Here is a 26,100-nt window from a genome sequence, read left to right on the forward strand (position 1 = left end):
TAGTGCATTGATTTTTGTTTTATTTTAACGTGAAACCAACTTCGCCTAAGAGTCATGATAGGTTTGACTAGAAGTGTGCATGTAATTTTCATTCCAGAATACTTTACGTAGAATTCATTTATTACAGTTGCTAACTCGACATTAAATATCTGGCGGATCACAATTAAAGCCTTGGTATAACGTAAAATGAAATTGGGATTTGAGAAACCTGACATGACCTAACTTCAATAAGTTTATGCAAAAATGAAGGTTTACCAAAAAAAATGTGGCAGGTGAAACGTGCCGTTGCAACTTTAATTCGCGTGTACCGTTAGCTGGAAAGTGGAAGTTGGATGAGGGCAAACTTACTTAATTGAATTATTTAATTATTGCAGCCAGGCACATGATGTCTTTTTAGCCTGGAGAAAAAGGAGTACCTATAATACAGAGTTCGACGATATAGTTCTTAGGAAAAGCAAAAGTTTTACCGGAAACTCAACGCATCCTGCATCCATTCTCTGGTTTCTGGTTTTAGAATGGTGGTGTCTTGGCAGACGATCGTGACTGAAAGGTGTATGTAACAGTTCGACGAACAACTAACGAGGGAAACTCTTTTTCTGGGTTCGATTCAATGTGGGATTTTGGAAAGAATTGGTGTAATAAGTTCTACAGAGATCAAATCAGAGTCTAATAGGGCAGAAGCTATAGCACCATGCATTGTTGACGAAATCTTTACGAGAGCCGGAGGGAAAAATGCTGTAAGGTCTTCTCAACCCTTTAAAGCTGCAAGTGTCGATGCGGTATTTCTAGCATTGCTTTAAAAAGGTTAAGCATTCCTAATATCGACCCTTACGAAGGTTTTTAGGGCAAGGTTAAACTCAGTAAAAGCCATCTTTATTCTAAAACGTGGTAAGAGATAGGACGAATCCAAAAACCTTCATATCCACTAGTCTATCTTTAATTTTGATGAAAACAATGAAAAAAGTTTTGAATGATTACATCGATTTAACATACATGCAATCATATCCATTATCTATATTTCAGCAATAATTTTTATGTGCGGACATTATCACTGCGACCAACTGTTGGCGAGTAAGCTCAACAGTGACAGCGTTTCAAGTTCGGAAAAAATGCAGCAGGCTCTAAAGCTCACCCAAATTTAATGTAGAAATGAAGCATTAAGAATTAACCCGGCAAAAGTCGTAGGTAATCGTTCATTCACAGAGAGGAGGAAAATCAACTTCAATCCTCTCAATTGTGAAGAAAGAGAAATCTAATTTAGCGTACAGACGAAATTTCCAGGAATGGCTCTAGACGACAAGTTAAACTGAAGTGCACATCTCGACACTGTGATAAGTAAGGCAGTCAGTGGTGGCGGTCAAAAATAAAAGAAGATACCGCTGCAGCAAACCTTGCAAAAATCCGACCATATTGTGTGAAACATCGAAATTCAAAAGTTGATATAAGAACTGATGTTGGAATCTATAGCCCTAGGACAAAAATATCAGTGGCTTTGGAATTGTGGCCAACTGTGTTTCAGACGGAGATCTGTACAATAATTGAATCTATGAATGTTTGCATGAGGAGAATGTAAAAACATGTAAAAATCTGCATCTTCTCTGATAGTCAAGCAGTATTGAATGCGATTTGGGTATAAACGTCTTTAAGATTTGCCCCTATCTTTAACATTTCTCTACTTGTGGTCATTTTCCCCACCATAGTGGCACTTTTGCCCCGTACGTATTAGTAGCGAGCGAAAAAACATCTGGAACGAAAACGTTAATTTTTTTTGTATATTGATATTATTTTAATATTGAACTCACTGAAACTGTTTAGATTATACCCTCATCTAAGTTTTGGGCCTTTTCAGGTTGAATTCAATTGGTTCTTTTTGCTCCTAATTAATTGAAAACAGTTAAGGTGTCCTTTATGCCCCGGGTCCCCCTAAATATTTCAAGGGGTGATAGAAGACGACATTTGACGAAAAAAATCCTTCTATGCACATGGTCAAATCTCAATCGTTACAGAGGTATCAAACATTTTTAGTTTTCGGTTCTGTTTCTCTTAAATTATCTCTAGTTTTCATTCGAAAGCTGAGAATATTTTACACTTAAGCGAAAAGCTTTGCAAAAGTGTTTCTCAAGGTGCTTCCATCAAATGTCTGCTAAAACCTAAATCTACCAATTTGAAACTCCGGTGTACTGTTCTACAATTCGCTTCTTGACGTGAAACTTTTATCTCTTATAGTTTCGTTGCAATTTATTTTTAACTGTAGCGTGTTAAGCGTTGAATTAGGTAGAATTTGAAAACTGCACGAATTCACACATCACGTATAGCACAGTAGATTACCGCGTGCGACGGATGCTTTCGAATGAAAGCAATAGAACTGAGGTAGCTAGCTAGTACTTTTTGTAGTAGAGCTAATTTAATGGAATCAGAGCCGAAAACTAAAAATGTTTAATAACTCTGTTACGGTTGAGATTTGGCCATATGCGTTGAAGGATTTTTCGTATTGCTACAAATTAAACTGTGTTGTACATAAATCGTGAATCTCGGATGACCTTTGTCACAATCTTGAGTTTTGCAAGCTTCTGGGGAGTTCATGCGTGTTTTAATATACAAATTTTCCTCACAGTAAAGTAGAAAACAACTCCCCCCATTGCTTAGCCTGATAAAATAAAGCGGATAGCATTTAAATATTCGCCATCATTATAAACCATTTCGCCAAATACCATTTTGCGGAACACCAATTCTCGGTTAACCATAACGCGGAATATAGAGTTTCGCAGAATATCGCAGAATTTCGCGAAAACCCTTACGCGGAATGTACCGTTTCAGGCAAAATCTTTTCGTAGAAAGTACCATTTCGCAGGGGTGACCAAACTGAAGGAAAGTAATAGAGGTCAGTAGATCTAGCAAAATACATAAACCTAGATAGAGGTGAACTCTACGGAGGGCTGCCCCCCGCTGTGGCCGACGCTTCCGACGGCAGGTCGCCGGCAACACTCGCGGCCTGTGGCCGTCTCGCGCTGAATTATCTAATGTTACTATTGATAGTTTTTGGTGGTCTTGTTATTAATTAATGTTTTATGAAAGAGTCTAAAATTTCTCGAGTTCTATTAGTTCTTGAGTTTCGCAAAAATTTCTGTTTTATTTGTATGATAGTCCTTATCCACCTACCACAGGGGTGAGGGGTATCAAACTATCATTAAAAAAATTCCTGCCTCCAACCCCCCCCCCCCCCCCACATGCCATTTTGGTTCCATTTGCTTGACTACTTCTCAAATTATGAGGAAATTTGTATTTCATTTGTATGAGCCCCCCCCCCCTCCTAAAAAGGGAGAGGGGTCCTAATTCATCATAGAAAAAATTCATGCGTCCAAAGACACCCGCATGCCAAATATGGTTCCATTCTATTAATACGTTTTCGAGTTATAAGGAAATTTGTATTTCATTTGTATAGGAGCCCTCCCTCCTGAAGCGGGGAGAGGTTTCAATTCACCATAGAAAACATCCTTGTCTCCAAAAACACCCACATGTAAAATTTTGTTCCATTTGCTTGATTGGTTCTCGAGTTATGCAGAAATTTGTGTTTCATTTGTATGGGAGCCTCTAACCATCATAAGAACCTTCTCTGACCCCAAAACCCCCTACATGCAAATTTTCACGCCGATCGGTTCAGTAGTTTTCGATTCTATAAGGAACATAGGGACAGGCAGACAGACAGACAGAAATCCATTTTTATAGGTATAGATATTGTGTTGTTTTTAATGAAAAGAAAATTTTTATTTTTGGCGCGGAAGGAAAGGCGGAAAATTCCTTTCTTACATAAAAAATGAATATGAATATACAATTCCACAGAAAAGTACTATCGAAAACAAATGTACCCCATTTTCGTCAAACCCGCTGTACTTTTTCTTTTTTAAAAATAATTAAACTCTTTTTTTTTTATTTGGCGCCTAGGCTGGCTCTTTCTGAGTTAGGGTGGTCCCAAAAAATGCGACTTTTACCTACCTTTTTATCTCAATATTTTTTTCTAGAAAGCCAATTAAAATACCTTTCATTTGCTGCATCAACGCTTTAAATCGGTTCAGTGGTTCAAAGTTATGAAAGAAGGCAGGTAATAATCGCATTTTTTGGAACCACCATAATTCAGAGAGGACCCCCTAGGGGCCAAATAAAAAGTTTAATTTTCTAAAAAAGGAAAAACAGAGCGAGCTTGAACAAAATTGGAGCAATTTTTTTTGACTGTAAATAATCGAGTCTAAAATTGTATAAGGTACCCCGGGGCAAGTGGGAATACGGGGTAAGTGGGAACGGAGCTCATAACTCTCTTCAACCTCATTTTCTCCAACCGAACCTTCCTAGAAATGAAAGATACAACTCAAACGCATGTATTGAAATTATAGATTATTTATAACAGGCATTCCAAACAACAAAATTGGACTTTTAATTTAAGCGTTATTTTCATTTTGCGTTGTAAGTTTGACGCACCTCTCTATTAATGATACTTTGGCCACATGCTTTACGTAAAAGTACAGGTTTTCTGATAGTAAGTAAACATAATGAGTGTATTAACAAATTACACCCGAAAACTAGTTGTTTAATTTGACAAACGCCATTAAAAAAATGGGTCGAAATAAGGTCGACACTTGAAAGCACCCGGGGTAAGTGGGACTTATTAAAAATAAAGTGTTTCAGCACAAAACTTCCTGTCTTAATACATGTTTTAGATGTACTACCGAACATTTTCAGTTCAATTACATAATATTTATATCAGTAAAGCTTTAAAATAAAACCGAAAAGGACTAAACCATGGGGCCCCAAAAAAGAAGCCCATTAGCACAGCTTATATGAGAACAAACAGATTGGTCACATTTTGGTTACAGCTAAACGATGTTAATTGAATTTGGAAAGGCAAATTTGATATAATTAAGCAAATCTGCAACTAGAATTGAAACAATAAAGTATTGTGGTTATTATAGCGTAACTATCTCTTATGAGTAGCTCTACCGGCCATGGTAGAACAAACAGATCATAATCGCATTTTCGAGCTATTAAACAATGGGTAATCCTAAATTACGTCTAGCAAGAATTGGATACAACGACATATTCAACTACATTTCATTACAATAATGCTTTACAGCGTAATTGCTCACGATCTGTGTTTTATATAAATTTTAAGATTTTTAATCAAATTTCAAAATAGCAATAAATATACCGGGGCAAGTGGGACCTATCGCCATAATTTTAAAAATTCAGCTCCAGATTCATTTCATGTAAAGTGATAGGCTTTTTTCGTAATTAATCCTTCGAAGTGATACCATTGAAGAGTTTCTGTGCTGAAAGAATTTTGAAATAAGCATAGGTATAGATAACACAGTGGAATAATTCCAAACTATGCATTTTTAGGTCCCACTTGCCCCGGGGTAACTTATAATCGAATCACATATAATCGAGTCATTAAATAATCGAGTCTCTATATAATCGAGTCCGACCTGTATATAAAAGTGAACTGTGTATTTGTACGTTCCGCCATAACTTCAGAACGCCTCGACCGTATTCCACCAAATTTGACACACATGTTCCTTGACATAAGGGAGTCAGCACTGGGTGGGTTGAAAAAAAGGGGGGCGGTCCTATTGTTTATGCAGGGAGAAAATCTTCATAGACGGCACCTTCACGGTGCCGAATAGGATTCGCATGGTGCCAACATGCACCTACCTACTAAAAACTCTCCTGCTCCCCGTTTCCTGAACCCCTTTCGGGACTACCGTTAGGTTTTACTTCAGGAGGGAAGACGTGCATAAGCACTCCACTGTGTGGTTCAAACAACACCCTTGTCACTTCATACCGCCACTACCCTTCACCAGGGCCTGGGTTACCCACTCAGCCCTTTACTGATCCTAGCTAAGCTATGTCAGGCCCTGTCGTTGCCAACGTTCTAGCCGTTGCAACTCCGTTATCACGTCGGTTACCGCCCTATCGACGGCGCCCCATGCGCGCTGTTCCGCGCACATTCTCTGCACGATGTTATCGACGTTGGTGTCTTCTCCAACGACCGCAAGCATCTCCCTCCGAGTGGCCAGGAGGGGAGGATTGGTCCCTATCAAGTGGGGGAGGTCCAAGTAAGTGAAAGTGATTGCGGATATCCTGCATTTAGACCGATTGCAGATGCACTGGGTGACAAGAAAGCGGAGGTATGGGAGGGACTACGAAGGGGGGGGGGGGGGGGCGACGAGATTATATGAAAAAAAGTTTAGCTTCTTTTCCGTTATATGGATTTTCAGATAGCAAACAGATACGTAATTGGCTACGTGGCAGAAGGAGGAACTTACTGGAAGGGGACCAACAGGGTGGGGGGAGAGAGGTACGAGGAACGTTCTGCCATAACACCGAATCGCCTGGACGGTTCTTTATCAAACTTGGTACATTTTTTTTGACATATAAGATTCAGCGCAGTTGGTTGACAAAAAAGGGGGTGGTCCCTAAGGGAGGAGAGAATCCAAATAAATCAAAGGGGTATTGGCGTAGTCAGGAAAAGGAGGAGGCCTAGGGGGTGCACTTTAAAAAAATTGTTTATGATCCTGTTACATCGGCTGTTACCGATAGCACAGGGACTTAAGGGCCCTTGCCGTGTTCGAGCGGAACGTACTGCGGATGATATTTGGCTGAGTACAAACTGAAAGCGGAGAGTGGCGGAGGTTTATGACTCACGAGCTACAGGCACTGCTTGGAGATTCACATCGTACATCTGGTGAAAGTGGGTAAGCTACGGTTAAACCGTCTGAAGGAAGTAATCGCACAGAAACATGTGATAGTCGACTGTTTTTGGTTTTTTTTCTTACAGCTAGGTAAGATGCAATACTGAGTAGTTACGAGAATAAAATCTTGTGATTAAGACTATAGATTTGCTGTTTGTCATGAACTGTACAGATCATGATCTCACTAATTTGAACAAAATTACTGAATTACTGTATTTCGAACGAAAGAGATTGGCATTCTTCAATCCACCAGCAAAATCAACGAACGAAATAAATATACGTTCGAAATACAGATCAGGGATGTTAATTCTTAAGTAGATTCTTAAGTAAAAGTCGAATGTAGTAAAAACTCATTTTATGTGAATTTTTGTCCCCATTTTAATTCTATTACTTAAATAAAAAGTTAAATCTAGATAATATAATAGAAACTGAGTTATGATAACGAGTAATTTGAATTCAGGTAATAATTTTCTGAAAACTACAATTATTTTCCCCAGTCAGTTTGGACAACATTAAATTCAAGACAACAATATTAAAATGGACATTAGAATCAGCAAACTTATTTTTTCATAAATTTTTTATTCGTTGACCACCCCGGTCGAATCTACCACTGAGCTTTACCAGCAAAGCTTCACGAGAATTGCACTATCCCATATCGAACGTGAACAAAAGCTTTCGCGCTGAGAGCAATTAACTGGTGCAGACTCTCACCCTCTGGGTCCGACACACATTAGCGTGCGTGAGAAAGACCCCCATTGGCACTGACTGTTCACCACTGTTGATAGACGATGTATCCACCACATCCATCCGTGTTGCGTCGTATGGCGATGGCTATAGCGAGGCAGCCATACAGCAACAACAGCAGCAGCAGCGGTAAAAGCATCCCATCGTGAATACAAGAGCGACTGCGAGATGCAGCCGCAATAGCAGTAGCAGAGCCTCCCCCGAGCAGACAAAAAGATACGCCAGTCTTCATCGATTCATCGTCTGGAAAAGATGTGGTCTAGGAAAATTCGCGAAACGTAGACGCAGGTCCGTGTGTGCGGTTGTGTGTAGATTGTTCTCCTGACCTGCTGGTATCATCACCGTGTGAGACACGTCCTGGAATTGATTAATATCCTGTCGAATTTATTTCTCTGTTGCTCGTTATCAAGGATTTGAACGTTAAATATTATCAAACTTCAGTTTTCCTGCAGGATAAAGAATGTATTTTCGCGTTTTCGGTGGTCAGAGGATCGATTTTTATTTCCGTCGGGTTTCAATCTGATGCGCTTTTCTCCGGTGGATTGTTGGTGATACTAGAATTCGACGCAGTAGCTCGCGCTGTATTTTCTCCGGGATATGAAAATTAGAATTTGATTTTTCAACGCGCTGCAAAAGATTTCGCCCGTTGCTAAGGGTCTGAAAAGTACTGAAATGTTCCAAGTGTCCCTCGAACATCTATAGTTCAAAGGTGAATTTTCAGCTGTATCGATTTATTGTATTTTTTTTTTTTTGCTTGGTGTTCTCGTATGTTTGACATCTGTGAGTTGGTTTCTGTGCGCGGTGTGGTTCATAATATATACACGAACGAAAGCTCACAGTGAAATAGCATCCGATGAGAGTATCCCCGCAAGTAGTAGCCTCCAGCATCACCGCAGTACCGTTTTAGGTTGTATGCAACTGTCAATTTCAATGTTTCACTCCCTTAGATCACTACGTTTTGTGAAGTCACCAAATAGCCTAGCCAGTGATAACTGAGCTGCTCTCAATCTCTCAGTGACGGTGAAGTGAGTAAGCTTTCCGAGCGGGAAAGCTACTTCGGTCGGGCGCTTTTGTGCAAGAGAATATGAGTGCAGTGAGAGTAGTATTGTGTAACAACAAACACGCCTGTCTGCCTACTACGTCGTCGGGATAAATGGCGGAAGGAGGTGATATGCGCTTCTGATGCGTGTAGTTCGTTCAGCAGGATACCACCCTCCGCTGTCGCCTACTGCTGCCATCCACTTAGAAAACATTCGTCTGTAGTGGTGGTGGTTCATCAAAAGCGGCCTCTCCAGCAATCACAGGTAACACAATAAGGATTTTTTCCCTAAACATAGACAATGGCTATGTGACCCCACCTTTATGGTTCAATAATAATCATTAGATGATGAAGCGGTAGATCTTAGCGTAATAAATAAGTAGATCAATTGAGCGTGATGTGCAGTAATTACGGTGCATAGTAAAAATATTGATAGACGATAATTAACAAATGTATAATGTGTATTGCACTTCCGATTTCAGTACTTAAATTCGTTTTGCGAGAGTAAGTTGAGCAATACTTCCGGGCACAGAATCCACAATTTTGTGGAAAACTAAAAATTTAAATTCTCTATGGTTGTATTTCAGAAACAGTTGCAAAACTCTTGATCGATTTTTTTATTTTTTTTATTAGGACAATTAACAGTTAACTGAAATTTTCTTAAAATCGTAAATGTTACGATGACACGGTAATAAAATCCGAAAAAGAGAATCCAAGAGATTTAATTTATAGTAGAATCCAATACCTTCGTTAAAAAGCTGCAAGTTAATCATAAATTTACTACCCACAGCTAATTTTTAACTTTCAAACGATTTTACTATTTTTTAATCAATCATTACTCTTTTATCATAAGTATTTTTTATCCACCCTTGTGAACATTTGTTTGGCTTTTCCCAGTGTTTCTCAAATATTACGAAGTACAGTAGACTCTCGGAAAAGTTAATCGATTGGGGAATGGGTCGATTAACTTTTCCGAAAGATTAACTTTTCCGAGTAGTTCTAAAAATCAGTGGAAATGATAAATACCAAAGCGAAAAATGCATTTCGGGACATAAGGTACACATTTTTATTGTAATGGAAAAAAATGTAGCAAGATCTTTTTTTTTTTTTTTTTTTTTTTTTAATTCTATATTAGAGAGGTTTTCAGCCTGCGGCTGGTTCGCCTCTTTGTAAAAAGTAAAGAAATTCAATTTTGTTTCTGCCAAAGCATTCAATTTAAATTTGGTCGAATAAGCTGCAGTCTTTCAGGAACAATTAGTCTGAATTCCGAAAACAGTATAGCAAGATCTTTATGAAATAATACTTAGTTCCTTTAGGTAAGTTTAAAATAGTCGGTTACACTAGCTTAGTTTTGTTTTTTCGTAGTCTGCGACTACGTTTTGATAATGTTCGCGCTTATTTTTAGTTCCTTGCTATTCCTTCTTTTGCATTTAAAATTCAATCTGAGTTGGCGCTTTTCCAGTATGTTATCAATAATCCTATGTGCCCGTATTGAGCTATTGTTGCAACTGTCCGGTACAAGAATTTAATTTAATCGCAGTTATGATGCGACTCTGTATGAAACTGTGAAAAGGCGACAATAAACCGAAAAATGAGAAATAAAGATAGAATGAAAACACACGTGTGTGGACAAACGTTTGGAAAACCAATAAATTCGAACTCTCAGAAAAGTTAAGGCAAAAATTAACTTTTTAGAGCGTTGCATGGGAGCTGATGTTCGCTTAACTTTTCTGAACAATTAACTTTTCAGAGAGTTAACTTTTCCGAGAGTCTACTGTATAAACTTCATAAACTGCAAAAATAAAAAGTTATTAAAATCGAAAATTTGGAAACTTTTCCAAAATCGAAACAAAATAATTTTAAAGCAGGTGCCCAATTTTAATCCTATAATAAAAGTTAGTTTGCTACATTCATGTCCAATTTCTTATTTTATTGTCTTTTTACCGATTCGGTACTACAGACATCAGTATTACTCTATTTCTTTGGAATTAAAATTGGAGTCTTTATTTGAGAGGCTTTCAGCTTGCGGTTCGTTCATCTTGGTTATGTATCTTTAATTGGTGTAATCGTTTACTATTCAGTATAATTTCATGAAAAAAGCACAATTGAATTTTAAAAAGGTCCCGATTTCGTTCAAATTTTATGTGTTTGTTCTTTTTTTAAAAATAAAAAATAGTCTCTTCTGAGTTATGAAGGTCCCAAACATTCTTGCTTATTTTCGCTATTAAAAAATCACTTTTGAATGACTGCTTTGAACCACTGAAACTATTTTAATGATTTATCGGTATCTAACGAAAGTTAACTGCAATGTCTATCACGTACTAACGTCAGAATCGACAAATTTACGTTTAGTATACAGGGCACGGCACTTATAGTTCTTTCAAAACGGAAAATTTACCTTTACGTTAGGCCAGAAATATTCATTTTTTTTCGGGTTTCTGCAATTTAAGAAGCAAAGAGATCACCATTTTTTTAATATTTTTTCTAGACAGCACAGATTTTTTGGATAACATATCAAACATGCATTTGGACATGCATTTTTTGTCTTTGAAATGCAATTTTTTAACGAAACAAAAGTTGCAATAATGCAATGGACACGCGTAGTGTTTTTTGTTCCTGCAGAGAAATCGATATTTCTGGTTCCTTTTCACCGATTCTTGGACAATTAGTTCCTTTTAACCGATTGACAAAAACTGGCATTTCAGACACCATTATTACATAACTTTCTTCAATCGTAAAATAACTACACATAAATCAGGACAGCCCTGAATAAAATTAAATGATATGCATTTTACTCATGTTCAATATTCTACTAAGTAGTTCAGCAATAGTTATAGTGATTATCCGAATATTCGTAGTTATTTAAAAGAGGCAAGGTGCTTAGAGACATGCATATGATTTTTTTTTAAATTTAGTATGATTTTGAGAGTATTCGGCAACAGAGAGGCAGTAAATTAATCGCCAATTAAGTCGCTTATGACCTCCTTCAAATGATAAAAATGAAGTATTTTTGCACATATATTCTAAGCAAAACCAAACTTCATTCAATTAAAAAAATGACTGCAAAACTCGTTATGAACAAAGCAACTCCATCAAAATGTTGACAAAGGATACGCATGGTCATTCTTCAATTCTCACTGCTGGGAGCTCAAACTTTTTGCGAAAACTGTTTACATTTAAGCATCAAAGATGTTTATAAATCACAATCTTTACTTTCCGACACATTCTTGAAAATCTGACTACTGTCATGCATCCATATTGATACACATTTGAGGTACCGTCGTGCGGGGTTACTTTTCATTCGGGGGGCTACTTCGGACATACTTAAACTATAATTGTATCTTGTAGAAACAAGTGATAATTTTAATCTTTTAATTTAGTTAATTAACCATCCCGACTCTAGCTATTATACTTTATAATTCTTTTCGAAAAATTATTCTAGAATAGTTAATATTTTTTTTTTTTTGAAACGATGGTTCTACAATTGATGAAGGGACGGTAGGGGAAAGAAATGAAAATTTTTTGGTGAAGGAGGGGGGAAGAGCGGAAAGGAAGGGGGGGGGGGGTATTGGTAGCTATGCTTGACAAGTAGTCATTTTGACTCCTACCTTTTGTCCAATGCTGGAAGGTGCATGAGTCGAACCAAGCTGTAATCTGAGATTATAACCGGATTCGAACCCACAACACCCTCCAGGGCATGTGGTTCGCTGGTACTTGTACCTTTGAACCATAGAGGCGCTGGACAAAAGGAGTCCAGCGCCTCTATGGTTCAAAGGTACAAGTACCAGCGAACCACATGCCCTGGAGGGTGTTGTGGGTTCGAATCCGGTTATAATCTCAGATTACAGCTTGGTTCGACTCATGCACCTTCCAGCATTGGACAAAAGGTAGGAGTCAAAATGACTACTTGTCAAGCATAGCTACCAATACCCCCCCCCCTTCCTTTCCGCTCTTCCCCCCTCCTTCACCAAAAAATTTTCATTTCTTTCCCCTACCGTCCCTTCATCAATTGTAGAACCATCGTTTCAAAAAAAAAAAAAATATTAAATATATGTATGACCTCATTCCAAGGTCAAGACTAAAATCTTGAGATTAGTCTATTACATAGGAACGGGGCCTTCCCTCGAAAACCCGCGCCGAGAAACGCGGCTAACATACGCTGACGGACGAACAGCGTCACGTGCAGTACCTTGCAAGTCGTAAGGGCCGGCACAGTGCCGTCGTCCTGAAAGTAAATAGTAGTTAGATTAAAACTTCTCGCTCGGTGGTAATCTGCAATTGATGCAGGAAGCGGCACAATATGTGTCGATAACACAACCAACACGCGTAGCTATCCTTGAGAAGTGGATTTTGCGGTCTCCTTTTGTCCAGCGCCTCTATGGTTCAAAGGTACAAGTACCAGCGAACCACATGCCCTGGAGGGTGTTGTGGGTTCGAATCCGGTTGTAATCTCAGATTACAGCTTGGTTCGACTCATGCACCTTCCAGCATTGGACAAAAGGTAGGAGTCAAAATGACTACTTGTCAAGCATAGCTACCAATACCCCCCCCCCCTTCCTTTCCGCTCTTCCCCCCTCCTTCACCAAAAAATTTTCATTTCTTTCCCCTACCGTCCCTTCATCAATTGTAGAACCATCGTTTCAAAAAAAAAAAAATATTAAATATATGTATGACCTCATTCCAAGGTCAAGACTAAAATCTTGAGATTAGTCTACTAGAATAGTTGTCAAACAGTGGATTTATCCGATGTTAAACGAGCTCTGTTTTTATTGCATGAAATAAAATAGACTGGAAATTGATGTTTTATTTTGAATTGCTAACAGTTAAATTTATGCATTTCTTAAAAATAGTATAACAAAATTATCGAGAGCAAAAATCCTTCAAAAATGCTACTTAAATGAAGCTATTCAGTGTGAAATAAACAAATTACAGTTTGATATTTTTCCGACCCTGATGGTAAATAAGGTGCTAGATCGATTAAATCGCAGCCTTATTTTTCTTTATCTATCGAAACACTTTTGAAATGCTCAAAACAAGTTAAAGTCGGAAAGAAATGTGCAATAAAAAATTTTTGACGAAAAAGTGGGAAAAGGGTAATTAGTGCAATAAAGGTTTCATGCTTTTCTACTTTTTTAATACATTTTAGCAAGGTTTTGTAAGTGTAATTTATTATAAAAAAGTAAAATGAGCTAACTAATTTTATCATTAGAAATATTTCGGTTATAAAGTCTTTCGGTTGGTACCCGAATGTTTTGTTCACTAATCTACTACCGCGCATTATATTAGGTAGTCTAATATCTAGTTTTGTTTTATACTCTCAATTTTATCATTGCGTATACTTCTACGGGTACCAACTGAAAGAGCGTGGGTGCAAGCCCCACCAGTCATTGCGCAACCCAATATATTTTGGGTCTATATCGAAATTTGCCAGTTCATCCAATTAATAATTCTTCACCTCAGATCGTCAATTTTTTTGCCGAGGCTTACTGATACTATTGCTGCATTTCAACAGCAAGCAGCAGCCAGCTAAGCAAGTACAGATTCTATTTCTCGGCATTGTGCACCAAAATTATATATAACTAGCTCATTGCCCGATCTCACCGGGACCCCTTTGTGACTCAGTCACTTGTACATCTGTTTTTGTAACGAAAACTCTCATAATGCAAGAAACAAAACCCTTTTTTTCATTTGAATATTTCTACTCCCTTTGTCAATTCATCTCACGTTGTCCCCCAACCACATGTAAATTTGTCTTCTATTCGGTAATCCCAGTAAATCGACACAAAGCCTTTTTTTACGTTTTTAAACCTCCCCCTTTTTAATAGCCACCCTATTCCCCTTTTCAGAAGTAAAACAACTTGTATAGCTGCTATCGTTCCTAACGCAAGAGAAACGCACCCCTATACCCATTTGAACCTTTCTCTCCCCTTATAAGAGACCGTCTTCCTATTTTGTCAAAAAACCTGTGTTTGGCAAACAACGATGAAGAACAGTCCAGAAGTTCTGGAGCTATGGCGGAACATACATTCATACTCACGTTCCTCGCCCCCTAACATGTCAGTTCCTTCCCAGTCAACTCCCCCTTCTGTCACGTAGCTGATAATGCATCGGTTTGCTCTATGAAAATCCCTGTAATGGAAACGAAACAAAGGTTTATTTACCAAATATTCCTCTTCGGTGAAACTCCCCTCTTTTCTCAAAGTCAGTTGCACAACTCCAATCAGTTTAAATGCAAGAGAAACGCTACCCCTTTTACTTAATTAGATCTCTCCCCCCTTGTTAGAGGATCCCCCCTTTTGTCAACTTCCCAGTGCTGATTCCCTAATCTCAAGCAACATTTGTGCCAAGTTTGATGAAGAATTGTCCAGGCATTTCGGAGTTATGGCCTCCTCCCTATTATGAACCTCCCCTCATGTTAAGACCCCTTCCCTCTTTTGTCAACCACCTGAGTTCTGATCCCCTTATGCCAAGAAACATGTATGCCAGGTTTGACGAAGAACCGTCCAGGTGTTTCGTTGTTATGGCCACTCCCTGTTATGAACCCCCCACGCCTCCTCTTCTTGTCAACCCTTCAGTGCTGATTCCCTCATGTCAAGGAACATGCATGCCAAGTTTGGAGAAGAAACGTCTGGGTATTTCGGAGTTATGGCCAAACCCCCCCTCCCTGTTACGACCTCCCGCCCTCATATCAACCCCCCAGTGCTGATTCCCTTATATCAAGGAATATGTGCGCCAAGTTTGGTGTAGATCGGTCGAGGCGTTCTGGAGTTATGGTGGAACATACATACATACAAACATACAAACTTGCAAACATACAAACATACTGACGCTCTATTTTATAGTGTAAAGCACCGGTTTTAAGCAGTCTAAGCGGGTCACTGATTGTTTTACCTCATTACAAACGATAGGTTGACTAACTGGGGAATATCAGCCTACTAATCTTATTGCTACCTTTAGTTCTTCAAGCTGTTACCACTGGATGGAAGACACTATTATTGAGCTAAACTTTTGATTTTTCGGAGCGTGGAGCGATGGAACTAATTTTGATCAAACCGAACATATTGTCGCCCTTTAGGGGCTTTTTTATGCACCTGAAATCTGAATTTTTATACGCCCCCATAAAAAATTCCTCGAACTTTTCTCCCTGTACAGTAAGTTCGCGTTCCTATCCGCGACCTACTAATCGGCATCTGCATTAATAGATTTCATACTTTTGGTCGGTAGATGCGTAAAACTTGCTGCACCGTTCGGCAAACGGTATTCGTCGTCTTTTTTATTCTCTAGTGTTCTTATGGGAAACTGCGAGTTTGACGTCTCACTCGCTGTTCCTAAGGATGGTGGGAGAACAAAAGAGGCAAACATAGCAGTGCACACGGTTCGACTACAAAACAGTGTTGTCAAAGCAAATAAAATTGAAACACATCGTTGCTTCATTAAATTACTTAGAAAATCTTCGAAAATTATTGAAAAAGTTGTCTTTTCTGTTGTTTTTAATAAAGAAAAATTAATTATGAACATACATTTCTCTTGAAAGTATTGAACCACGTCTTCACCATTGGAGGTTTCAGTTTATTTCAAACCTATAATTCTTATTTCCAGAATCGAATCAGTCTTTTGGCTATCGTGTTAGTTTAAGAATTTCACTGTCGTTGCTGCTACTGCTGAACAGGTTCCATCGATTGAGAATTTATTTTCGGTTTTGTTATAAAATAATAAGATTTTCGGCTGGTAACAAAACTTTAGATTATAGAAAAAACTGTATTGAATAATTTGGTATGTGAATATTAACTGCTTGACTTTTAAAATCACTGAAATCAGTGTTGAAAAATGTGATGAATTGCTCGTATCGAGGCGGCGATTGTTTCCAGCAGCTGAAAAATGTACGTTTTTGGACAACAATTTTTAATTCATCATATTTCCTGTCGGAAACACAGTAAATTGTGTTTGTGAAAAATTAACTATGGATAAGAAATTCATGATGATGTACTTATCAAAAGATTTTGTAAATATGAATAAAACAAGTGCTCATTTATTTTCAACTGATTAAAACAGGTGACACTGCTTAACTCGTTCCTTAATTCTTACCCTATATATAGATTTTTCAACCGTAATTCATATTATATTTCATATTCGCAAATGACCGGTCAGTCAAAAAATATTAGGAATGAAATGAACCTTGCAGTCTCTTACTCATCTGTTCCCGACTTAAAGACTAACATTTGAAAAGGGGTCCAAATCCAAAATGTAAACAACCCGAGTGAGGGTTTTCCTACGCTAGTTCAGCAAGAAATAACTCTCACTCGGTTTGTTTACATTTTAGACTAGGGGCTTTTTCAATTGTTGGTCTTTACTTGTCGCGGTTCCCAACTCCACTGCAAACCAAGGTCGTATGCTGACAGGGTAGGGGGAATCAACGTTCCCGTGCCAGTGTGGGACGCTAAATAGTACTACCACGATCACGATTGTCTCCGGATACCTCCGATTGATACTGGAGGTTGGTGTAGGCCTTGCAATTCATTCGTAAAAAATAGTCAGGAAACAAATAATAATGTAAGTGCGAACCGACCAACTGTCCCGGAAAATGTTCTGAAATGATTGATTTTTTGGATCATGTATTTATTGCCAGTTAAAACAGCTCTGAGCGATGCTCAGGAGATTGCAATTTTGTATTATTATGATACCCTTCAATGAATTATGCACCGCAGAGCCAATTTTTCATCATTTTTAGTTGCCATACTACGTGTCGCGTGTTCACATGTTAATGTTAATGCTTTAAGATTAAAGCATCAAATTCCACCTGAAAAGGAACCCAGAAAATAAATTTTTATTTCCGGAAAACTTGAAACCGTTCTTGTTTTCCGATGACGTCAAGCTACAAAACAAACCCTCAAGCAAAAGAAAAAAAAATCTGGTGCAAGGATAAGTGCTTTCGTTGCTCCTTGTGCCTCTTATCCTGGCAGTAGTGGCACAATGTAAAAAAGTGCACTTTACCGATGGTACTTCGAGCGTTATACTCATAATATAAAAAAAATCTTGAACTGCTGCAAAAATCTTTGCTCTCATTGACCCATTGACCTATTCGTTGCCTATTCTGTTATCTAAGCAAGAATGATTATTATTGAATCATTTTCCGAAATTACCATGGCTAATGATAAACACGATGCAGCCATGACCAAACGTACAACAGCAGCAACAAAAGTGTGATGAAATGCCACAATCAAGTACTGGCGGCAACCCAACCAATCATGAATGTTATTATTATGGACATTCTTCTTTAATTTCTGCTCGCTATTTGCATCAAACAGCGAACGCACGAATAAAAAAAAACATACTCCTAGACAAGTTGCCGCCGACCAACCAACGTTGATCTGGAATGCAGCAAATTATGTACTTCTGCGCTGGCTCTCCTCATAAAGAAATAATAAGTGAAATTAAAACCAATTTGAATATTTTAGCATCATCCACCGGCGTCGTCGTCGTCGTCGCCGCCGCTGACGTTCGCTGATGTTGCGGTCGCTGCCACCGCGTTTAAGTCCGACTGGCTGGACCGATACATCGCCGCGCGCCGCTGCACTGCTGCTGTTGCGGCGAGCGGGTGGATTGCGTGGAGGTGGTCTAAGCACAGGTACAATTATCTTTTTTTTTGTCTGACATGTTATCTAACGGAGAATCCGGACCGGGGCAAACCGTTGATTTAATTCGGTCACATCGGTAATTGATAATTTTCTTCGATTCGATTCAACCGATCCAATAACGTAGGTTAATTTCTTTGCATGCTCTTGGCAAGTGTGAACGTATGCTTTGTTATGAAGGTGCCACATTTTTATTCTGCACTGTGCAATCAGAATTACAACTTTCAAATACAGCAAAAGTTTTGAGCAAAGTTGAATTGAAAATTCATTTACATTATGAACGGAGTTCCGCAGGAACCCGTTCTTTGGAAAATTTTGAAAATCTCAAAATCGCGAACAGCTAAAGATAAACTAACTGCGTCGCTAATTCATTATACAGTAAAAAATAAATAAAACGGAACTTTAATGTTTCAAAACCAGACTGACTGTCTAGCAGAAACGTTTAGCTCACGGGCCTAACTGGACACTACCAAGTCCAACTAGAGTGAACCGGGGTTACAGTCTGGTCTGGCTAGATGTATGTATGTTCATATCCGTACCCGGTGATTATCGGCTTTACCAAGCATGGCGAAAATTTCTTTATGAGAAGACCCTCGTTTGGAAGTAGCTCTCCGATAGCGTAGCCCGCCGGTCCCCCTCAGTAGCCACTGCTACTGGTTGGACACGCGAGTGCCGCGCAGTGCAGCACTATTGTTGGCGAGGCAATTGCCAGTTTGAACACTTAAACCCGCTACGACGACGGCGATCATCATCATCATCGCTGCAGCGCGAAGGGGAACCACTTTCATCAGAATTATGATTAGATAATTGGTCAATAACAATTAACCGCTAATTATTCACAACTCACGAGTTCCATTCCGTGGTGAGGACAGTAGCTGGCACTGATCATTTGTATGCGTAGAAATAATATACGACAGCGAGGCAGCAAGACTTATCGCGCTCGTAAGTATAAAATGTTCCGCTTCGGTTGAAACCGGCCTGGCTGACCCCTTGTGCCTTTCGTCAGTCGATTCGACTAGCGGCTAGAAATACGCGTGCTCCGCTTGTGCGAGCCAATCTTGAACTATCAGCTGTCCGCGTCGTTGTTTGTGTTTAATGAACGCCCGGACGATGGACAGCCAGCTGGTTTCGCTGACAATGAAGTGGTGAGCTATGTGTCGTTTCATAGCAAACCAACAAAATTAAAATTTCGTACAAAACAATAGCGCGTAAACAATAAAAATCTCACCATGGTCCGAAAGTTTGTTAAACTAATTGGATGACAAATACGTTTAAATTTAACATTGTGACAACTGACAACGTATGAAACAAATAATCGTCGCGTTATTTTCAACAAACAAAATGGTTCAATGGCAATCGTGATTGTCGACTTCACAACACCACCGATCGTTATCTTGGCCCGAATTTGGGGCTATACCAGTAATACCGGCTGTTGAATTGACATTCTCTCTGTTTTGGTTGAGCTTAATGCACAGTACAAGGCGCGGGCAATGTGATTGGGCGAATCAGAGCACCCAGTAGGTGGATGCGAGATGATGGCTGCTGGTGGTGATATACTTTATTAGTCGGTTTGCCTAATAGCCGGAGCTATTAGTGATCGAGACGATCGCTATTCGTCGCAATTGAAGCGGGTATGCAATGTCAATTATTGCTTAACATCGAGAGTGGTATTTTGATTAACGTTACATCATGCGTAACCTTGTGGACACGAAGAAAATGCATTCAATAATTGTTGATGTCTTACTTTACACATAATTTTATTTAGATTTGTTTGATTTAGAAGGAACACTTTGGCTGGAAAGCATATTTTGGTAAAGAGCCGATTAATCAGGAGCGTCTGTTTTATAATTACAGTATACCTCCATAGTACGTACCCTCGTTAGTACGTACCCTCGATAATACGTACCCTCCATAATACGTACATTTTGCCTCGATAGTACGTACATTTTCTAGCAATGATTTTTTTTTATCTTATATATACAGCAGAAACTTCTTTATGAATATTTCTGAGTCAATGCAAGCAAATACGTATTCAATAATTCTAAATATTTGAATAATATCATTTATTTCTGTAAAAACCATTATTTTAAAATTGAAAACAGTTCCTAAATAGTAAATTAATCAAATATACGTTCTAAATAACAGTTATTTTATCAGAATGCTGATTTTGCAGATTTTTGCTCAGGGAATTAACCTTTTCTGTGATTCAATCTTTCCAACTGCGATGGGGGGAACAGCAGGCAATGTAATATTCGTTTGTTTGCAGATACTGGTGTTCGTCAAGTACGTGTAATATGATTACTACCCATAAAAGCGTAACTGTCCCATATGGACAAAAGTGAAGTGTGGAAAAATAAGACTGTTAGCAACTGACTAATTTATAAATATATGTTGTGCGTCATTATACGAGAATTATTTTACTTTCCTGGAGGAAAAATCACGTTGCGCTAGTAATTAAACTATCCATATTAACTTTGTTGTAAAGTTAAACACAAATGCATATTTTTTTTCAAAATTTCGAAGATTGGTCAGTTAAGCTTTTATTTACAAGCGCAAGTTGCTAAATAAAAGCACGTCTGTCCCATAAAGCATAGCCTTGGGCTTAAACATCTTTCTAAGATTTGACCCTTCTTTATCGACAGATTTCGCAGCCGGCTATTAAAGTACAGGACAGTTACGGGGCTAGTGCAACAATCCTACTGAGCAGCACCGCCTAGCCGAGATTCGAACATTTCAGCTTATATTAACAACTATGTACCAAACCTTTACCTAGATTTATTCGATTAAAATATGTAAATTTTCAATTTGAGAGAGAATTGATCCAACGAAACAACGCGTCAGCGATTACATTTCATCTCAACTTTTTGCGATCACCATTGCAAATAAATAGTCGTTTAGAAAGCGTTTGCGACGTATTTGGGCCTGAATTCGTTTCGATGATATGAATATTATGCATTGGACATTTATTTCCGTAAGCAAAACATAAACTAGTCCCGCGCGAATCCATTGTGTGGGCGAATAATATTGCGTCCGTCTTGTTAGATGAGGATAAGGTTTCTCGCAAAATTAAGATAGCGACATCGAGGTGGTCATCAAAATCACGCGTTCTAATTCGTTTACAAACCGTTACATATAAAAATTTGCTGCTCTGCGACCTCGGCCCTTCACCTGAGTCAAATATTATTGTAAATTACAATGCAAACTACTATTCCAAAGTCGAAACTACTGGCTCGAATTTAAAACTGGGTAATTGTCACGGCTCCGAAAAAATTTTGTTGTCAAAGTTTTGCAACGAACAAGACACGAAAGCAAGCGATGCTGATCCCTTGCAACAAAATATTCCGAACTTGAACACCTCAAACACTATTAACGAAAACTGAGAATAAAAATTTGCTTCAATAATCATTAGAATTAAATTAGAAACATTGACCATTGCGAATCCATTTCAAATTCTTGGCAATTTTAATGAAGGCGTAGATAATCACACATTGCTAACTGGTCACAATACCTGACAGCAAAAACCAGGAACAGTGAAGCCAATTAACCATTTCTTGAAGCAATTGGTCCCTAAGTTGATAAGCATTTCCTCTTACCAACGCAAAAATGTAGGGTTATGGCGCCTTACACGCTCCCAAAAAAAAATATTTATTTCATAATATATTAAAATTTGGAAATGTTAGACAATATTTAGCATAATAAAAATAATACTTTACATTAAAAATTGTGATTCGATAGTACGTACGCTAAACGATGCGCGGGTGCACGTACTATCGAGGTATCCTGTAGTTGAAAACAGATGAGCTCGATCTTGAATCACTTAACCATAGATGTAATTCATACAAATAGAATTTACTGTGTTTTCAACAGAAATATGATGAAATAAAAATTGTGAAAAAACATTTTTTCAGCTGCTAAAGAGAATCACCACCTCGCTACTTTGAGCACTGATAACAACATTTCTACAAGATAAGCATTCAATTTTCACATACTATATGCAGTATACATGTGAGCGCTTGTGTCGTTTGACGTCATGGTCGCAATCTTATAACAGTGACAATTTGGGACAAGTTTGCAATACATCAGTTAAAACTCAGGATAAAGTATTCTCATGACATTTATTCTACAATGCTAACTGAAGTAACCAATGGCAATGGGCACTAACTGACATCTGTGTACCTATGTTTATAGCCATATTTGTAATGGGACACATCGGTTAGAAAACAGACACTGAGGAAGCCTGAAAGTCGTAGGCGAAACACGTATCTGTCAAGAATAAATATACATAGCAGAATTTATTTGGAAAGTTTTCTTCTTTTTAATTTAATTTCAGGTTTCATATTCTGCTAAGATACTCCAAAAACTTCAGTCTACGCAATATATATTTTTTGGGCCCATATCGAAGTTTCGCAATATCTTCCAGTCTACCAGAACGGCCGGCTGTTAGAGTATGTAGGACAGTTATGGGGCTAGTGCAAAAATCCTACTGACTCTATCTAGCAGCACCGCTTAGCCGAGATTTGAAAATACAACGACTGGCTCGTTAAGGCCCAGACACAATGCATACGGATTTTACTACATTGCGGAAATTTGACAGAAAACCTATGGAAAAACTGTCAGAGTGAGGTTGATTAAAATGTAATAAAAACATAGAGGAAAAAAGGGTAAAAAATACCGACACTCAACCAACAACGATACTGCAAAAGAAATGAAGAGCGGAATACAGAAAAATACAACAGGGCGATTCCACAATAGATAAAAAAAACTAATCGCAGTGACAATGTCCATACAAAAAAGACTGTTTCTACATGCGTCACAGGCAGGGACAACAGTTAAACACATCCTCTTTAGTCTGGTTTCCTTTTACAAAAAAAGTAACAAAACCCACTCGTCCCAACAGGTCTAAGATTCTTCACGACGTTTAAACCTGTCTGAAGTTTTTGGAGCATCTTAGTAGAATACAAAACTTGGAATTAAATAAAAAGAAAACCAATTCAATTTAATTCTACTATATATATTTATTCTTGACAGATACGTATTTCGCCTACGACTTGCAGGCTTCCTCTGTTCGAAAACAGACACTGAGGAAGCCTGCAAGTCGTGGGCGAAATACGTATCTGTAATAAATATAGATAGTACAATAAAATTAGATTAGTTTTCGCGAAGATCGCGCCGTATCCGTAGACAACTTGCTCACGGACTTGTAGTGAACCAGGTGGGATGTAAAGGCAATGTTACTCAGAGATACTCATAAACATTGCAGAAATGGAGTTTGCATTTGTCTTTCATCTAATAATCTGATGTAAGGAATAACATCAAGTAAAACATGATAACATGTAACGAGTATTATACGGCACAGTACTGTGTCACTCTTTCGTACAACCATTAGATCTGTATACCTTGTAGATTTTACGCAACTATTTTCATGCGAATTTTGGAATTTATACGTTGTTGTTGCACGAATTTCGAAATTTCTGCGGCTTTTTACATGAATTTCGGAATTTACGCGGAACGTATCCTTCGCGTAAACAAAGGTAAAAACGACTGGAATGTAATCTAATAATGAATCTAATGAATTTTAATTTTGATTTAGTAAAAATACTCATTTATTTTCTATTTAAAAAAACTTATAATAAACTAGATATAACTTATAAGCAAACCATTCCGCAGTGGAACAGATACACCATGTTCATCGTATGATACATGTTTCTTATGATTGCTGTCAAAAGCTAGGTCAAAACGAAGAGCTCTATCAGAAAGATGAAAGAACTCTTATGTTGTGACATCATGTCGATCGATCGATTTGTTCCATATTTTTCAAACAGTAAATCACTTTATTTTTTGTTAAATTTATCAAGTAATATTGGCTTAGTTCAATTTAAAAAAAATCATTCATTTGGTGCTACGTTCAGAAAACGACGGGCCATCATATTAATTGCAACCGATTACTAACAAAAAAAATTAAGTATGCACTCAACAAATTAATATCAAAAAACTAATATAGCAATGGAAAACACCATATGTGCCAATAAACGGTAGATTATGCTGAGTAATATGGTAATAATAGTAATAACTAGTAATATGTTAATGCTTAGCTAGCTTTAAATATAGTTACTATATATATAGTTCGGCGGATAGAAAACCAGGCGAATTGGCATCCCTGATTTATGAAATTAAATTTGAAATTATGGTGAAATGTGCAGGTTTTTACGAGAAATAATCACTGGCGGGTGTTGAAAATGACTAGTTCTATGAAAATAAAGTGTGTTTTTTTAACATTACTCCTGCATTTTGGATTTTGAAAAGCTTTTGGCTCCGCTTTTGACGTTTATTTGGCTCCCGATTTTCTATCCGCCGAACTATATATATAGTAACTATAGCTTTAAACGAATCATAATGATGGATAGCATAATCCGTGTTCACTTTTGGAACCTCTGTTTGACACTTTCTTTTCGAACCAGGTGAATAACGGGTTATTACGATAATTGCGGATGTACCGTCTGGCTCTACATTGTGGTGGCAGCTCGGTGCATAGCGAATCGCCAAACAAATTCAGGAACCGCAAGTTTGGAAGTTTTTTTTCGATTTGGTTGGTAGCTTGAAATGCACCCTCGTTCATCGTCAAATGTTGCAGATTCATGAGTGGTGGTAAGCTGCAGTCTGACAGTCGCATATCATGCACAACCAGTTCAATCAGATTAGATAGCCCTTCGAGCAGTATAAGTTTACTTTCACGTGTGCATGATTCAAGCTGTAGGATTTTGAGGTACGGGAAACTATTGCTGATCCTTTCAGTTGCTTCAGTTGCGAAATCAATGCTGCACCACAATTTTAAATACTGCACATTGGGAAACATGCGTTGCTTAGAACCATTGAATTTGAAACCCTTGTGCATATTGAGTTCGACTACTTCAATGTTGGACAAACAAGCATCGTTGTTTTCCAAAATATCATCGTCGCCATTGTTAAAAGAAAGAATCTATAAAGAAAATAAATTATTAGGTAAAATTCAAAATGCCCGTTAAAAATGACCTACCCTAAGATTCGCCAGATTAGCCAAACATCGTAATGATGTAATAGCCGATGAGGTATATATCCGCAACATGACCAGAAGCGGACAGAACTTGCAAAGTTGTTCCAAGCGGTTTTGATCGATATGGTTCATGGACAAATCAACAGATATGAGGTTTGTAACATTTGTACATAGTCGGAATACTTCGATATTCTTCATTGTAAAATCCACTCGCAGATGCTCCAATGGCAATTTCTGATGTACCAAGGGCAGATCAGGCAAATCGTTCCAGGTTTCAAGCCTACGTAGATTCGGAGCTAGACGAAGGATGTCAATCCTCGCCGTAGCTGTGATTATTAATTCTTGCAAATTGTTCAGAACCGGTATCTCATCATCTGGCATGTCCTTATCAAAGTGAAGTCGAAGTTTTTTGACACGTGGACATATAGCGAGGAGTTTTAGCGCCAGAAAGTTTTGTGACAAATCGTAACATACCAACTCCTCTACCGATTGGCTAAACATCTTGAACCATGTCAATATTTGTTGGATTTGTTCCTCATCCAAATTGAGCCTACACCATAGGTCAATGTTGCGGTACTGACGTGAAAGTTTACATGGCTGCAAAACGCTTCCTATTTTATATACCGAGATCCGTAGTGTAATATGACCAAGATAGATGTAGTCAAAAGCCAGAGCATTCCACCGCCGACATACCAAGGAAAGTGGTTTTCGTTCCGGCAGACGCTGTACAAACGCGAAGATACTAAGCAGCATTTCGGTGGGCAGGTCGTTGATATGCATCTTCAGAAAACTCGTGACCTCCAATTTCAATGGTAAAGTTTTATGCTTTCCCGTGTCGATTATCCTAAAATGCTGTAGAGCTAGATAGTAGTAGAAGTTTTCTAATATTGAACTAAGCAGAAACTAGAACGA

At 38.2% G+C, this 26,100-nt stretch overlaps 1 protein-coding gene across 1 annotated transcript in view; it reads left to right on the forward strand.

The window, feature by feature from the left end:
• Positions 1 to 7,742: 7,742 nt before the first annotated feature.
• Positions 7,743 to 26,100, forward strand: part of LOC128734144 (uncharacterized) — a 99,680-nt gene continuing 81,322 nt past the window's right edge. The window contains exon 1 of the mRNA XM_053828183.1: positions 7,743 to 8,791. The gene's annotated coding sequence lies outside the window, so the exon portion shown is untranslated. The remainder of the gene's footprint in view (positions 8,792 to 26,100) is intronic.

The sequence above is a fragment of the Sabethes cyaneus genome, chromosome 2, assembly GCF_943734655.1.
Source record: "Sabethes cyaneus chromosome 2, idSabCyanKW18_F2, whole genome shotgun sequence".
Lineage (NCBI taxonomy): Eukaryota > Metazoa > Arthropoda > Insecta > Diptera > Culicidae > Sabethes > Sabethes cyaneus.